Source organism: Eleutherodactylus coqui, chromosome 11, assembly GCF_035609145.1.
Source record: "Eleutherodactylus coqui strain aEleCoq1 chromosome 11, aEleCoq1.hap1, whole genome shotgun sequence".
Taxonomy (NCBI): domain Eukaryota; kingdom Metazoa; phylum Chordata; class Amphibia; order Anura; family Eleutherodactylidae; genus Eleutherodactylus; species Eleutherodactylus coqui.
In genome coordinates, this window is record NC_089847.1 from 57,570,642 (window position 1) to 57,585,403 (window position 14,762).

The 14,762-nt window shown below is 42.4% G+C and overlaps 5 non-coding genes across 5 annotated transcripts; all 5 read right to left on the reverse strand.

The window, feature by feature from the left end:
• Positions 1–2,779: 2,779 nt before the first annotated feature.
• Positions 2,780–2,853, reverse strand: TRNAT-AGU (transfer RNA threonine (anticodon AGU)). Its single transcript has one exon. It is a non-coding gene; the product is annotated as a tRNA-Thr (tRNA).
• Positions 2,854–3,901: 1,048 nt separating this feature from the next.
• TRNAT-AGU (transfer RNA threonine (anticodon AGU)) lies at positions 3,902–3,975 on the reverse strand. The gene has a single exon. It is a non-coding gene; the product is annotated as a tRNA-Thr (tRNA).
• A 2,167-nt stretch (positions 3,976–6,142) lies between these two features.
• Positions 6,143–6,216, reverse strand: TRNAT-AGU (transfer RNA threonine (anticodon AGU)). Its single transcript has one exon. It is a non-coding gene; the product is annotated as a tRNA-Thr (tRNA).
• Positions 6,217–10,575: 4,359 nt separating this feature from the next.
• On the reverse strand, positions 10,576–10,649 carry TRNAT-AGU (transfer RNA threonine (anticodon AGU)). Its single transcript has one exon. It is a non-coding gene; the product is annotated as a tRNA-Thr (tRNA).
• A 3,264-nt stretch (positions 10,650–13,913) lies between these two features.
• On the reverse strand, positions 13,914–13,987 carry TRNAT-AGU (transfer RNA threonine (anticodon AGU)). Its single transcript has one exon. It is a non-coding gene; the product is annotated as a tRNA-Thr (tRNA).
• Positions 13,988–14,762: the final 775 nt, after the last annotated feature.

The following is a 14,762-nucleotide window of genomic DNA, read 5'->3' on the forward strand; positions in this document are numbered from 1 at the left end:
TGTAAAACAAGACCTGCTGAGCCAATGTCTGATGTACGGCGCTGTTGCATGTGGAAAGAAAATGAAGCCTAAGAATCATCACGACTGTTTTCCAAATGTGGGTTCGGTAAAGGTACTTTTGTTGACGGGGTGGCCGAGTGGTTAAGGCGATGGACTGCTAATCCATTGTGCTCTGCACGCATGCGTTCGAATCCCATCCTCGTCGTATGATTCCTTTTTGGAAAATTCTCTATGCTCAGCGCAAGCAATGCCCCGAGGAAGAAAATTTACCATCACCGTTCAAGAAGGATGCTATTGAAGTCTCTAAACATATTTACAGGCATTATGTAGCGTATCAGTCAGGCAATAGTGAATCGGCACCTCTAATTTATCGTGCCTTATGCCATCCTACATTTTGCAAAACGTTGCAACCATCTACTTGTTAAAACTAAACCAGAGCTGACTCTTTGCCACTCGGGTGGAGTATTCTAGGGATGTGGGACGAGCATCTTTAATGTCATTGGCTAATGAACATCTCCCTTTTGGAAAAAAAAAAGCTGATTATTGAGCAGAATAAGAGAACAAGGCACTGCTGACAGTTGAACTCAGGATCTCCTGTTTACTAGACAGGCGCTTTAACCAACTAAGCCACAGCGCCCATGAGCAAAACTGTGGAAAACCAGAAAGATGGCAAGGATGATCCAGGAGAAGAATTTTTAAATGTAGGATGATTTTGAGGAGTGGTTCTAAGTTTTGCTATTTGTCACAGAGATGGCAAATTAAGTGTGAACAGATCCTATGCAGCATGTAGTTTCAGGTGGCTACCACTATAGAACAGCAAGGAAGTCGAGTCCCATCACAACCTTGGCAGCAGCATGCAGTTCTCTGTCATTTTGCATCGTGACAATTCTAAATGAAATCGGCTTGGGACGATCCTTTTTGGAAAAGACATGGATAATTTGTCCATAGGTATGTAATCCATGCATTTGCCTTGCATGAATTGTAGCCTGTTTTACTTTAAAAGTTAGATAGAAGGCAGAATTGACAGATTTAGGGAATGCTAGGGAGATGCCAACATAAATGAGAAGCAGAGAGGACTGAATGTTTAGTATTTATGCCATTAGCATGGGTCATCACGTTGGATGTAAAACAAGACCTGCTGAGCCAATGTCTGATGTACGGCGCTGTTGCATGTGGAAAGAAAATGAAGCCTAAGAATCATCTCGACTGTTTTCCAAATGTGGGTTCGGTAAAGGTACTTTTGTTGACGGGGTGGCCGAGTGGTTAAGGCGATACACTGCTAATCCATTGTGCTCTGCACGCATGGGTTCGAATCCCATCCTCGTCGTACGATTCCTTTTTGGAAAATTCTCTATGCTCAGCGCAAGCAATGCCCCGAGGAAGAAAATTTACCATCACCATTCAAGAAGGATGCTATTGAAGTCTCTAAACATATTTACAGGCATTATGTAGCGTATCAGTCAGGCAATAGTGAATCGGCACCTCTAGTTTATCGTGCCTTATGCCATCCTACATTTTGCAAAACGTTGCAACCATCTACTTGTTAAAACTAAACCAGAGCTGACTCTTTGCCACTCGGGTGGAGTATTCTAGGGATGTGGGACGAGCATCTTTAATGTCATTGGCTAGTGAACATCTCCCTTTTGGAAAAAAAAGCTGATTATTGAGCAGAATAAGAGAACAAGGCACTGCTGAGAGTTGAACTCAGGATCTCCTTTTTACTAGACAGGCGCTTTAACCAACTAAGCCACAGCGCCCATGAGCAAAACCGTGGAAAACCAGAAAGATGGCAAGGATGATCCAGGAGAAGAATTTTTAAATGTAGGATGATTTTGAGGAGTGGTTCTAAGTTTTGCTATTTGTCACAGAGATGGCAAATTAAGTGTGAACAGATCCTATGCAGCATGTAGTTTTAGGTGGCTACCACTATAGAACAGCAAGGAAGTCGAGTCCCATCACATACTTGGCAGCAGCATGCAGTTCTCTGTCATTTTGCATCGTGACAATTCTAAATGAAATCGGCTTGGGACGATCCTTTTTGGAAAAGACATGGATAATTTGTCCATAGGTATGTAATCCATGCATTTGCCTTGCATGAATTGTGGCCTGTTTTACTTTAAAAGTTAGATAGAAGGCAGAATTGACAGATTTAGGGAATGCTAGGGAAATGCCAACATAAATGAGAAGCAGAGAGGACTGAATGTTTAGTATTTATGCCATTAGCATGGGTCATCACGTTGGATGTAAAACAAGACCTGCTGAGCCAATGTCTGATGTACGGCGCTGTTGCATGTGGAAAGAAAATGAAGCCTAAGAATCATCACGACTGTTTTCCAAATGTGGGTTCGGTAAAGGTGGTTAAGGCGATGGACTGCTAATCCATTGTGCTCTGCACGCATGGGTTCGAATCCCATCCTCGTCGTATGATTCCTTTTTGGAAAATTCTCTATGCTCAGCGCAAGCGATGCCCTGAGGAAGAAAATTTACCATCACCGTTCAAGAAGGATGCTATTGAAGTCTCTAAACATATTTACAGGCATTATGTAGCGTATCAGTCAGGCAATAGTGAATCGGCACCTCTAATTTATCGTGCCTTATGCCATCCTACATTTTGCAAAACGTTGCAACCATCTACTTGTTAAAACTAAACCAGAGCTGACTCTTTGCCACTCGGGTGGAGTATTCTAGGGATGTGGGACGAGCATCTTTAATGTCATTGGCTAATGAACATCTCCCTTTTGGAAAAAAAAAGCTGATTATTGAGCAGAATAAGAGAACAAGGCACTGCTGAGAGTTGAACTCAGGATCTCCTGTTTACTAGACAGGCGCTTTAACCAACTAAGCCACAGCGCCCATGAGCAAAACTGTGGAAAACCAGAAAGATGGCAAGGATGATCCAGGAGAAGAATTTTTAAATGTAGGATGATTTTGAGTAGTGGTTCTAAGTTTTGCTATTTGTCACAGAGATGGCAAATTAAGTGTGAACAGATCCTATGCAGCATGTAGTTTCAGGTGGCTACCACTATAGAACAGCAAGGAAGTCGAGTCCCATCACAACCTTGGCAGCAGCATGCAGTTCTCTGTCATTTTGCATCGTGACAATTCTAAATGAAATCGGCTTGGGACGATCCTTTTTGGAAAAGACATGGATAATTTGTCCATAGGTATGTAATCCATGCATTTGCCTTGCATGAATTGTGGCCTGTTTTACTTTAAAAGTTAGATAGAAGGCAGAATTGACAGATTTAGGGAATGCTAGGGAAATGCCAACATAAATGAGAAGCAGAGAGGACTGAATGTTTAGTATTTATGCCATTAGCATGGGTCATCACGTTGGATGTAAAACAAGACCTGCTGAGCCAATGTCTGATGTACGGCGCTGTTGCATGTGGAAAGAAAATGAAGCCTAAGAATCATCACGACTGTTTTCCAAATGTGGGTTCGGTAAAGGTACTTTTGTTGACGGGGTGGCCGAGTGGTTAAGGCGATGGACTGCTAATCCATTGTGCTCTGCACGCATGCGTTCGAATCCCATCCTCGTCGTATGATTGCTTTTTGGAAAATTCTCTATGCTCAGCGCAAGCAATGCCCCGAGGAAGAAAATTTACCATCACCGTTCAAGAAGGATGCTATTGAAGTCTCTAAACATATTTACAGGCATTATGTAGCGTATCAGTCAGGCAATAGTGAATCGGCACCTCTAATTTATCGTGCCTTATGCCATCCTACATTTTGCAAAACGTTGCAACCATCTACTTGTTAAAACTAAACCAGAGCTGACTCTTTGCCACTCGGGTGGAGTATTCTAGGGATGTGGGACGAGCATCTTTAATGTCATTGGCTAATGAACATCTCCCTTTTGGAAAAAAAAAAGCTGATTATTGAGCAGAATAAGAGAACAAGGCACTGCTGAGAGTTGAACTCAGGATCTCCTGTTTACTAGACAGGCGCTTTAACCAACTAAGCCACAGCGCCCATGAGCAAAACTGTGGAAAACCAGAAAGATGGCAAGGATGATCCAGGAGAAGAATTTTTAAATGTAGGATGATTTTGAGGAGTGGTTCTAAGTTTTGCTATTTGTCACAGAGATGGCAAATTAAGTGTGAACAGATCCTATGCAGCATGTAGTTTCAGGTGGCTACCACTATAGAACAGCAAGGAAGTCGAGTCCCATCACAACCTTGGCAGCAGCATGCAGTTCTCTGTCATTTTGCATCGTGACAATTCTAAATGAAATCGGCTTGGGACGATCCTTTTTGGAAAAGACATGGATAATTTGTCCATAGGTATGTAATCCATGCATTTGCCTTGCATGAATTGTGGCCTGTTTTACTTTAAAAGTTAGATAGAAGGCAGAATTGACAGATTTAGGGAATGCTAGGGAGATGCCAACATAAATGAGAAGCAGAGAGGACTGAATGTTTAGTATTTATGCCATTAGCATGGGTCATCACGTTGGATGTAAAACAAGACCTGCTGAGCCAATGTCTGATGTACGGCGCTGTTGCATGTGGAAAGAAAATGAAGCCTAAGAATCATCTCGACTGTTTTCCAAATGTGGGTTCGGTAAAGGTACTTTTGTTGACGGGGTGGCCGAGTGGTTAAGGCGATACACTGCTAATCCATTGTGCTCTGCACGCATGGGTTTGAATCCCATCCTCGTCGTACGATTCCTTTTTGGAAAATTCTCTATGCTCAGCGCAAGCAATGCCCCGAGGAAGAAAATTTACCATCACCATTCAAGAAGGATGCTATTGAAGTCTCTAAACATATTTACAGGCATTATGTAGCGTATCAGTCAGGCAATAGTGAATCGGCACCTCTAATTTATCGTGCCTTATGCCATCCTACATTTTGCAAAACGTTGCAACCATCTACTTGTTAAAACTAAACCAGAGCTGACTCTTTGCCACTCGGGTGGAGTATTCTAGGGATGTGGGACGAGCATCTTTAATGTCATTGGCTAGTGAACATCTCCCTTTTGGAAAAAAAAGCTGATTATTGAGCAGAATAAGAGAACAAGGCACTGCTGAGAGTTGAACTCAGGATCTCCTATTTACTAGACAGGCGCTTTAACCAACTAAGCCACAGCGCCCATGAGCAAAACCGTGGAAAACCAGAAAGATGGCAAGGATGATCCAGGAGAAGAATTTTTAAATGTAGGATGATTTTGAGGAGTGGTTCTAAGTTTTGCTATTTGTCACAGAGATGGCAAATTAAGTGTGAACAGATCCTATGCAGCATGTAGTTTCAGGTGGCTACCACTATAGAACAGCAAGGAAGTCGAGTCCCATCACATACTTGGCAGCAGCATGCAGTTCTCTGTCATTTTGCATCGTGACAATTCTAAATGAAATCGGCTTGGGACGATCCTTTTTGGAAAAGACATGGATAATTTGTCCATAGGTATGTAATCCATGCATTTGCCTTGCATGAATTGTGGCCTGTTTTACTTTAAAAGTTAGATAGAAGGCAGAATTGACAGATTTAGGGAATGCTAGGGAAATGCCAACATAAATGAGAAGCAGAGAGGACTGAATGTTTAGTATTTATGCCATTAGCATGGGTCATCACGTTGGATGTAAAACAAGACCTGCTGAGCCAATGTCTGATGTACGGCGCTGTTGCATGTGGAAAGAAAATGAAGCCTAAGAATCATCACGACTGTTTTCCAAATGTGGGTTCGGTAAAGGTACTTTTGTTGACGGGGTGGCCGAGTGGTTAAGGCGATGGACTGCTAATCCATTGTGCTCTGCACGCATGGGTTCGAATCCCATCCACGTCGTATGATTCCTTTTTGGAAAATTCTCTATGCTCAGCGCAAGCGATGCCCCGAGGAAGAAAATTTACCATCACCGTTCAAGAAGGATGCTATTGAAGTCTCTAAACATATTTACAGGCATTATGTAGCGTATCAGTCAGGCAATAGTGAATCGGCACCTCTAATTTATCGTGCCTTATGCCATCCTACATTTTGCAAAACGTTGCAACCATCTACTTGTTAAAACTAAACCAGAGCTGACTCTTTGCCACTCGGGTGGAGTATTCTAGGGATGTGGGACTAGCATCTTTAATGTCATTGGCTAATGAACATCTCCCTTTTGGAAAAAAAAAGCTGATTATTGAGCAGAATAAGAGAACAAGGCACTGCTGAGAGTTGAACTCAGGATCTCCTGTTTACTAGACAGGCGCTTTAACCAACTAAGCCACAGCGCCCATGAGCAAAACTGTGGAAAACCAGAAAGATGGCAAGGATGATCCAGGAGAAGAATTTTTAAATGTAGGATAATTTTGAGGAGTGGTTCTAAGTTTTGCTATTTGTCACAGAGATGGCAAATTAAGTGTGAACAGATCCTATGCAGCATGTAGTTTCAGGTGGCTACCACTATAGAACAGCAAGGAAGTCGAGTCCCATCACATACTTGGCAGCAGCATGCAGTTCTCTGTCATTTTGCATCGTGACAATTCTAAATGAAATCGGCTTGGGACGATCCTTTTTGGAAAAGACATGGATAATTTGTCCATAGGTATGTAATCCATGCATTTGCCTTGCATGAATTGTGGCCTGTTTTACTTTAAAAGTTAGATAGAAGGCAGAATTGACAGATTTAGGGAATGCTAGGGAAATGCCAACATAAATGAGAAGCAGAGAGGACTGAATGTTTAGTATGTATGCCATTAGCATGGGTCATCACGTTGGATGTAAAACAAGACCTGCTGAGCCAATGTCTGATGTACGGCGCTGTTGCATGTGGAAAGAAAATGAAGCCTAAGAATCATCACGACTGTTTTCCAAATGTGGGTTCGGTAAAGGTGGTTAAGGCGATGGACTGCTAATCCATTGTGCTCTGCACGCATGGGTTCGAATCCCATCCTCGTCGTATGATTCCTTTTTGGAAAATTCTCTATGCTCAGCGCAAGCGATGCCCTGAGGAAGAAAATTTACCATCACCGTTCAAGAAGGATGCTATTGAAGTCTCTAAACATATTTACAGGCATTATGTAGCGTATCAGTCAGGCAATAGTGAATCGGCACCTCTAATTTATCGTGCCTTATGCCATCCTACATTTTGCAAAACGTTGCAACCATCTACTTGTTAAAACTAAACCAGAGCTGACTCTTTGCCACTCGGGTGGAGTATTCTAGGGATGTGGGACGAGCATCTTTAATGTCATTGGCTAATGAACATCTCCCTTTTGGAAAAAAAAAAGCTGATTATTGAGCAGAATAAGAGAACAAGGCACTGCTGACAGTTGAACTCAGGATCTCCTGTTTACTAGACAGGCGCTTTAACCAACTAAGCCACAGCGCCCATGAGCAAAACTGTGGAAAACCAGAAAGATGGCAAGGATGATCCAGGAGAAGAATTTTTAAATGTAGGATGATTTTGAGGAGTGGTTCTAAGTTTTGCTATTTGTCACAGAGATGGCAAATTAAGTGTGAACAGATCCTATGCAGCATGTAGTTTCAGGTGGCTACCACTATAGAACAGCAAGGAAGTCGAGTCCCATCACAACCTTGGCAGCAGCATGCAGTTCTCTGTCATTTTGCATCGTGACAATTCTAAATGAAATCGGCTTGGGACGATCCTTTTTGGAAAAGACATGGATAATTTGTCCATAGGTATGTAATCCATGCATTTGCCTTGCATGAATTGTAGCCTGTTTTACTTTAAAAGTTAGATAGAAGGCAGAATTGACAGATTTAGGGAATGCTAGGGAAATGCCAACATAAATGAGAAGCAGAGAGGACTGAATGTTTAGTATGTATGCCATTAGCATGGGTCATCACGTTGGATGTAAAACAAGACCTGCTGAGCCAATGTCTGATGTACGGCGCTGTTGCATGTGGAAAGAAAATGAAGCCTAAGAATCATCTCGACTGTTTTCCAAATGTGGGTTCGGTAAAGGTACTTTCATTGACGGGGTGGCCGAGTGGTTAAGGCGATACACTGCTAATCCATTGTGCTCTGCACGCATGGGTTTGAATCCCATCCTCGTCGTACGATTCCTTTTTGGAAAATTCTCTATGCTCAGCGCAAGCAATGCCCCGAGGAAGAAAATTTACCATCACCATTCAAGAAGGATGCTATTGAAGTCTCTAAACATATTTACAGGCATTATGTAGCGTATCAGTCAGGCAATAGTGAATCGGCACCTCTAATTTATCGTGCCTTATGCCATCCTACATTTTGCAAAACGTTGCAACCATCTACTTGTTAAAACTAAACCAGAGCTGACTCTTTGCCACTCGGGTGGAGTATTCTAGGGATGTGGGACGAGCATCTTTAATGTCATTGGCTAGTGAACATCTCCCTTTTGGAAAAAAAAGCTGATTATTGAGCAGAATAAGAGAACAAGGCACTGCTGAGAGTTGAACTCAGGATCTCCTATTTACTAGACAGGCGCTTTAACCAACTAAGCCACAGCGCCCATGAGCAAAACTGTGGAAAACCAGAAAGATGGCAAGGATGATCCAGGAGAAGAATTTTTAAATGTAGGATGATTTTGAGGAGTGGTTCTAAGTTTTGCTATTTGTCACAGAGATGGCAAATTAAGTGTGAACAGATCCTATGCAGCATGTAGTTTCAGGTGGCTACCACTATAGAACAGCAAGGAAGTCAAGTCCCATCACAACCTTGGCAGCAGCATGCAGTTCTCTGTCATTTTGCATCGTGACAATTCTAAATGAAATCGGCTTGGGACGATCCTTTTTGGAAAAGACATGGATAATTTGTCCATAGGTATGTAATCCATGCATTTGCCTTGCATGAATTGTGGCCTGTTTTACTTTAAAAGTTAGATAGAAGGCAGAATTGACAGATTTAGGGAATGCTAGGGAGATGCCAACATAAATGAGAAGCAGAGAGGACTGAATGTTTAGTATTTATGCCATTAGCATGGGTCATCACGTTGGATGTAAAACAAGACCTGCTGAGCCAATGTCTGATGTACGGCGCTGTTGCATGTGGAAAGAAAATGAAGCCTAAGAATCATCTCGACTGTTTTCCAAATGTGGGTTCGGTAACGGTACTTTTGTTGACGGGGTGGCCGAGTGGTTAAGGCGATACACTGCTAATCCATTGTGCTCTGCACGCATGGGTTTGAATCCCATCCTCGTCGTACGATTCCTTTTTGGAAAATTCTCTATGCTCAGCGCAAGCAATGCCCCGAGGAAGAAAATTTACCATCACCATTCAAGAAGGATGCTATTGAAGTCTCTAAACATATTTACAGGCATTATGTAGCGTATCAGTCAGGCAATAGTGAATCGGCACCTCTAGTTTATCGTGCCTTATGCCATCCTACATTTTGCAAAACGTTGCAACCATCTACTTGTTAAAACTAAACCAGAGCTGACTCTTTGCCACTCGGGTGGAGTATTCTAGGGATGTGGGACGAGCATCTTTAATGTCATTGGCTAGTGAACATCTCCCTTTTGGAAAAAAAAGCTGATTATTGAGCAGAATAAGAGAACAAGGCACTGCTGAGAGTTGAACTCAGGATCTCCTATTTACTAGACAGGCGCTTTAACCAACTAAGCCACAGCGCCCATGAGCAAAACTGTGGAAAACCAGAAAGATGGCAAGGATGATCCAGGAGAAGAATTTTTAAATGTAGGATAATTTTGAGGAGTGGTTCTAAGTTTTGCTATTTGTCACAGAGATGGCAAATTAAGTGTGAACAGATCCTATGCAGCATGTAGTTTCAGGTGGCTACCACTATAGAACAGCAAGGAAGTCGAGTCCCATCACATACTTGGCAGCAGCATGCAGTTCTCTGTCATTTTGCATCGTGACAATTCTAAATGAAATCGGCTTGGGACGATCCTTTTTGGAAAAGACATGGATAATTTGTCCATAGGTATGTAATCCATGCATTTGCCTTGCATGAATTGTGGCCTGTTTTACTTTAAAAGTTAGATAGAAGGCAGAATTGACAGATTTAGGGAATGCTAGGGAAATGCCAACATAAATGAGAAGCAGAGAGGACTGAATGTTTAGTATGTATGCCATTAGCATGGGTCATCACGTTGGATGTAAAACAAGACCTGCTGAGCCAATGTCTGATGTACGGCGCTGTTGCATGTGGAAAGAAAATGAAGCCTAAGAATCATCACAACTGTTTTCCAAATGTGGGTTCGGTAAAGGTGGTTAAGGCGATGGACTGCTAATCCATTGTGCTCTGCACGCATGGGTTCGAATCCCATCCTCGTCGTATGATTCCTTTTTGGAAAATTCTCTATGCTCAGCGCAAGCGATGCCCTGAGGAAGAAAATTTACCATCACCGTTCAAGAAGGATGCTATTGAAGTCTCTAAACATATTTACAGGCATTATGTAGCGTATCAGTCAGGCAATAGTGAATCGGCACCTCTAATTTATCGTGCCTTATGCCATCCTACATTTTGCAAAACGTTGCAACCATCTACTTGTTAAAACTAAACCAGAGCTGACTCTTTGCCACTCGGGTGGAGTATTCTAGGGATGTGGGACGAGCATCTTTAATGTCATTGGCTAATGAACATCTCCCTTTTGGAAAAAAAAAGCTGATTATTGAGCAGAATAAGAGAACAAGGCACTGCTGAGAGTTGAACTCAGGATCTCCTGTTTACTAGACAGGCGCTTTAACCAACTAAGCCACAGCGCCCATGAGCAAAACTGTGGAAAACCAGAAAGATGGCAAGGATGATCCAGGAGAAGAATTTTTAAATGTAGGATGATTTTGAGGAGTGGTTCTAAGTTTTGCTATTTGTCACAGAGATGGCAAATTAAGTGTGAACAGATCCTATGCAGCATGTAGTTTCAGGTGGCTACCACTATAGAACAGCAAGGAAGTCGAGTCCCATCACAACCTTGGCAGCAGCATGCAGTTCTCTGTCATTTTGCATCGTGACAATTCTAAATGAAATCGGCTTGGGACGATCCTTTTTGGAAAAGACATGGATAATTTGTCCATAGGTATGTAATCCATGCATTTGCCTTGCATGAATTGTAGCCTGTTTTACTTTAAAAGTTAGATAGAAGGCAGAATTGACAGATTTAGGGAATGCTAGGGAGATGCCAACAAAAATGAGAAGCAGAGAGGACTGAATGTTTAGTATTTATGCCATTAGCATGGGTCATCACGTTGGATGTAAAACAAGACCTGCTGAGCCAATGTCTGATGTACGGCGCTGTTGCATGTGGAAAGAAAATGAAGCCTAAGAATCATCTCGACTGTTTTCCAAATGTGGGTTCGGTAAAGGTACTTTTGTTGACGGGGTGGCCGAGTGGTTAAGGCGATACACTGCTAATCCATTGTGCTCTGCACGCATGCGTTCGAATCCCATCCTCGTCGTATGATTCCTTTTTGGAAAATTCTCTATGCTCAGCGCAAGCAATGCCCCGAGGAAGAAAATTTACCATCACCGTTCAAGAAGGATGCTATTGAAGTCTCTAAACATATTTACAGGCATTATGTAGCGTATCAGTCAGGCAATAGTGAATCGGCACCTCTAATTTATCGTGCCTTATGCCATCCTACATTTTGCAAAACGTTGCAACCATCTACTTGTTAAAACTAAACCAGAGCTGACTCTTTGCCACTCGGGTGGAGTATTCTAGGGATGTGGGACGAGCATCTTTAATGTCATTGGCTAATGAACATCTCCCTTTTGGAAAAAAAAAAGCTGATTATTGAGCAGAATAAGAGAACAAGGCACTGCTGACAGTTGAACTCAGGATCTCCTGTTTACTAGACAGGCGCTTTAACCAACTAAGCCACAGCGCCCATGAACAAAACTGTGGAAAACCAGAAAGATGGCAAGGATGATCCAGGAGAAGAATTTTTAAATGTAGGATGATTTTGAGGAGTGGTTCTAAGTTTTGCTATTTGTCACAGAGATGGCAAATTAAGTGTGAACAGATCCTATGCAGCATGTAGTTTCAGGTGGCTACCACTATAGAACAGCAAGGAAGTCAAGTCCCATCACAACCTTGGCAGCAGCATGCAGTTCTCTGTCATTTTGCATCGTGACAATTCTAAATGAAATCGGCTTGGGACGATCCTTTTTGGAAAAGACATGGATAATTTGTCCATAGGTATGTAATCCATGCATTTGCCTTGCATGAATTGTGGCCTGTTTTACTTTAAAAGTTAGATAGAAGGCAGAATTGACAGATTTAGGGAATGCTAGGGAGATGCCAACATAAATGAGAAGCAGAGAGGACTGAATGTTTAGTATTTATGCCATTAGCATGGGTCATCACGTTGGATGTAAAACAAGACCTGCTGAGCCAATGTCTGATGTACGGCGCTGTTGCATGTGGAAAGAAAATGAAGCCTAAGAATCATCTCGACTGTTTTCCAAATGTGGGTTCGGTAAAGGTACTTTTGTTGACGGGGTGGCCGAGTGGTTAAGGCGATACACTGCTAATCCATTGTGCTCTGCACGCATGGGTTTGAATCCCATCCTCGTCGTACGATTCCTTTTTGGAAAATTCTCTATGCTCAGCGCAAGCAATGCCCCGAGGAAGAAAATTTACCATCACCATTCAAGAAGGATGCTATTGAAGTCTCTAAACATATTTACAGGCATTATGTAGCGTATCAGTCAGGCAATAGTGAATCGGCACCTCTAGTTTATCGTGCCTTATGCCATCCTACATTTTGCAAAACGTTGCAACCATCTACTTGTTAAAACTAAACCAGAGCTGACTCTTTGCCACTCGGGTGGAGTATTCTAGGGATGTGGGACGAGCATCTTTAATGTCATTGGCTAGTGAACATCTCCCTTTTGGAAAAAAAAGCTGATTATTGAGCAGAATAAGAGAACAAGGCACTGCTGAGAGTTGAACTCAGGATCTCCTATTTACTAGACAGGCGCTTTAACCAACTAAGCCACAGCGCCCATGAGCAAAACTGTGGAAAACCAGAAAGATGGCAAGGATGATCCAGGAGAAGAATTTTTAAATGTAGGATAATTTTGAGGAGTGGTTCTAAGTTTTGCTATTTGTCACAGAGATGGCAAATTAAGTGTGAACAGATCCTATGCAGCATGTAGTTTCAGGTGGCTACCACTATAGAACAGCAAGGAAGTCGAGTCCCATCACATACTTGGCAGCAGCATGCAGTTCTCTGTCATTTTGCATCGTGACAATTCTAAATGAAATCGGCTTGGGACGATCCTTTTTGGAAAAGACATGGATAATTTGTCCATAGGTATGTAATCCATGCATTTGCCTTGCATGAATTGTGGCCTGTTTTACTTTAAAAGTTAGATAGAAGGCAGAATTGACAGATTTAGGGAATGCTAGGGAAATGCCAACATAAATGAGAAGCAGAGAGGACTGAATGTTTAGTATGTATGCCATTAGCATGGGTCATCACGTTGGATGTAAAACAAGACCTGCTGAGCCAATGTCTGATGTACGGCGCTGTTGCATGTGGAAAGAAAATGAAGCCTAAGAATCATCACAACTGTTTTCCAAATGTGGGTTCGGTAAAGGTGGTTAAGGCGATGGACTGCTAATCCATTGTGCTCTGCACGCATGGGTTCGAATCCCATCCTCGTCGTATGATTCCTTTTTGGAAAATTCTCTATGCTCAGCGCAAGCGATGCCCTGAGGAAGAAAATTTACCATCACCGTTCAAGAAGGATGCTATTGAAGTCTCTAAACATATTTACAGGCATTATGTAGCGTATCAGTCAGGCAATAGTGAATCGGCACCTCTAATTTATCGTGCCTTATGCCATCCTACATTTTGCAAAACGTTGCAACCATCTACTTGTTAAAACTAAACCAGAGCTGACTCTTTGCCACTCGGGTGGAGTATTCTAGGGATGTGGGACGAGCATCTTTAATGTCATTGGCTAATGAACATCTCCCTTTTGGAAAAAAAAAGCTGATTATTGAGCAGAATAAGAGAACAAGGCACTGCTGAGAGTTGAACTCAGGATCTCCTGTTTACTAGACAGGCGCTTTAACCAACTAAGCCACAGCGCCCATGAGCAAAACTGTGGAAAACCAGAAAGATGGCAAGGATGATCCAGGAGAAGAATTTTTAAATGTAGGATGATTTTGAGGAGTGGTTCTAAGTTTTGCTATTTGTCACAGAGATGGCAAATTAAGTGTGAACAGATCCTATGCAGCATGTAGTTTCAGGTGGCTACCACTATAGAACAGCAAGGAAGTCGAGTCCCATCACAACCTTGGCAGCAGCATGCAGTTCTCTGTCATTTTGCATCGTGACAATTCTAAATGAAATCGGCTTGGGACGATCCTTTTTGGAAAAGACATGGATAATTTGTCCATAGGTATGTAATCCATGCATTTGCCTTGCATGAATTGTGGCCTGTTTTACTTTAAAAGTTAGATAGAAGGCAGAATTGACAGATTTAGGGAATGCTAGGGAGATGCCAACATAAATGAGAAGCAGAGAGGACTGAATGTTTAGTATTTATGCCATTAGCATGGGTCATCACGTTGGATGTAAAACAAGACCTGCTGAGCCAATGTCTGATGTACGGCGCTGTTGCATGTGGAAAGAAAATGAAGCCTAAGAATCATCTCGACTGTTTTCCAAATGTGGGTTCGGTAAAGGTACTTTTGTTGACGGGGTGGCCGAGTGGTTAAGGCGATACACTGCTAATCCATTGTGCTCTGCACGCATGGGTTTGAATCCCATCCTCGTCGTACGATTCCTTTTTGGAAAATTCTCTATGCTCAGCGCAAGCAATGCCCCGAGGAAGAAAATTTACCATCACCATTCAAGAAGGAT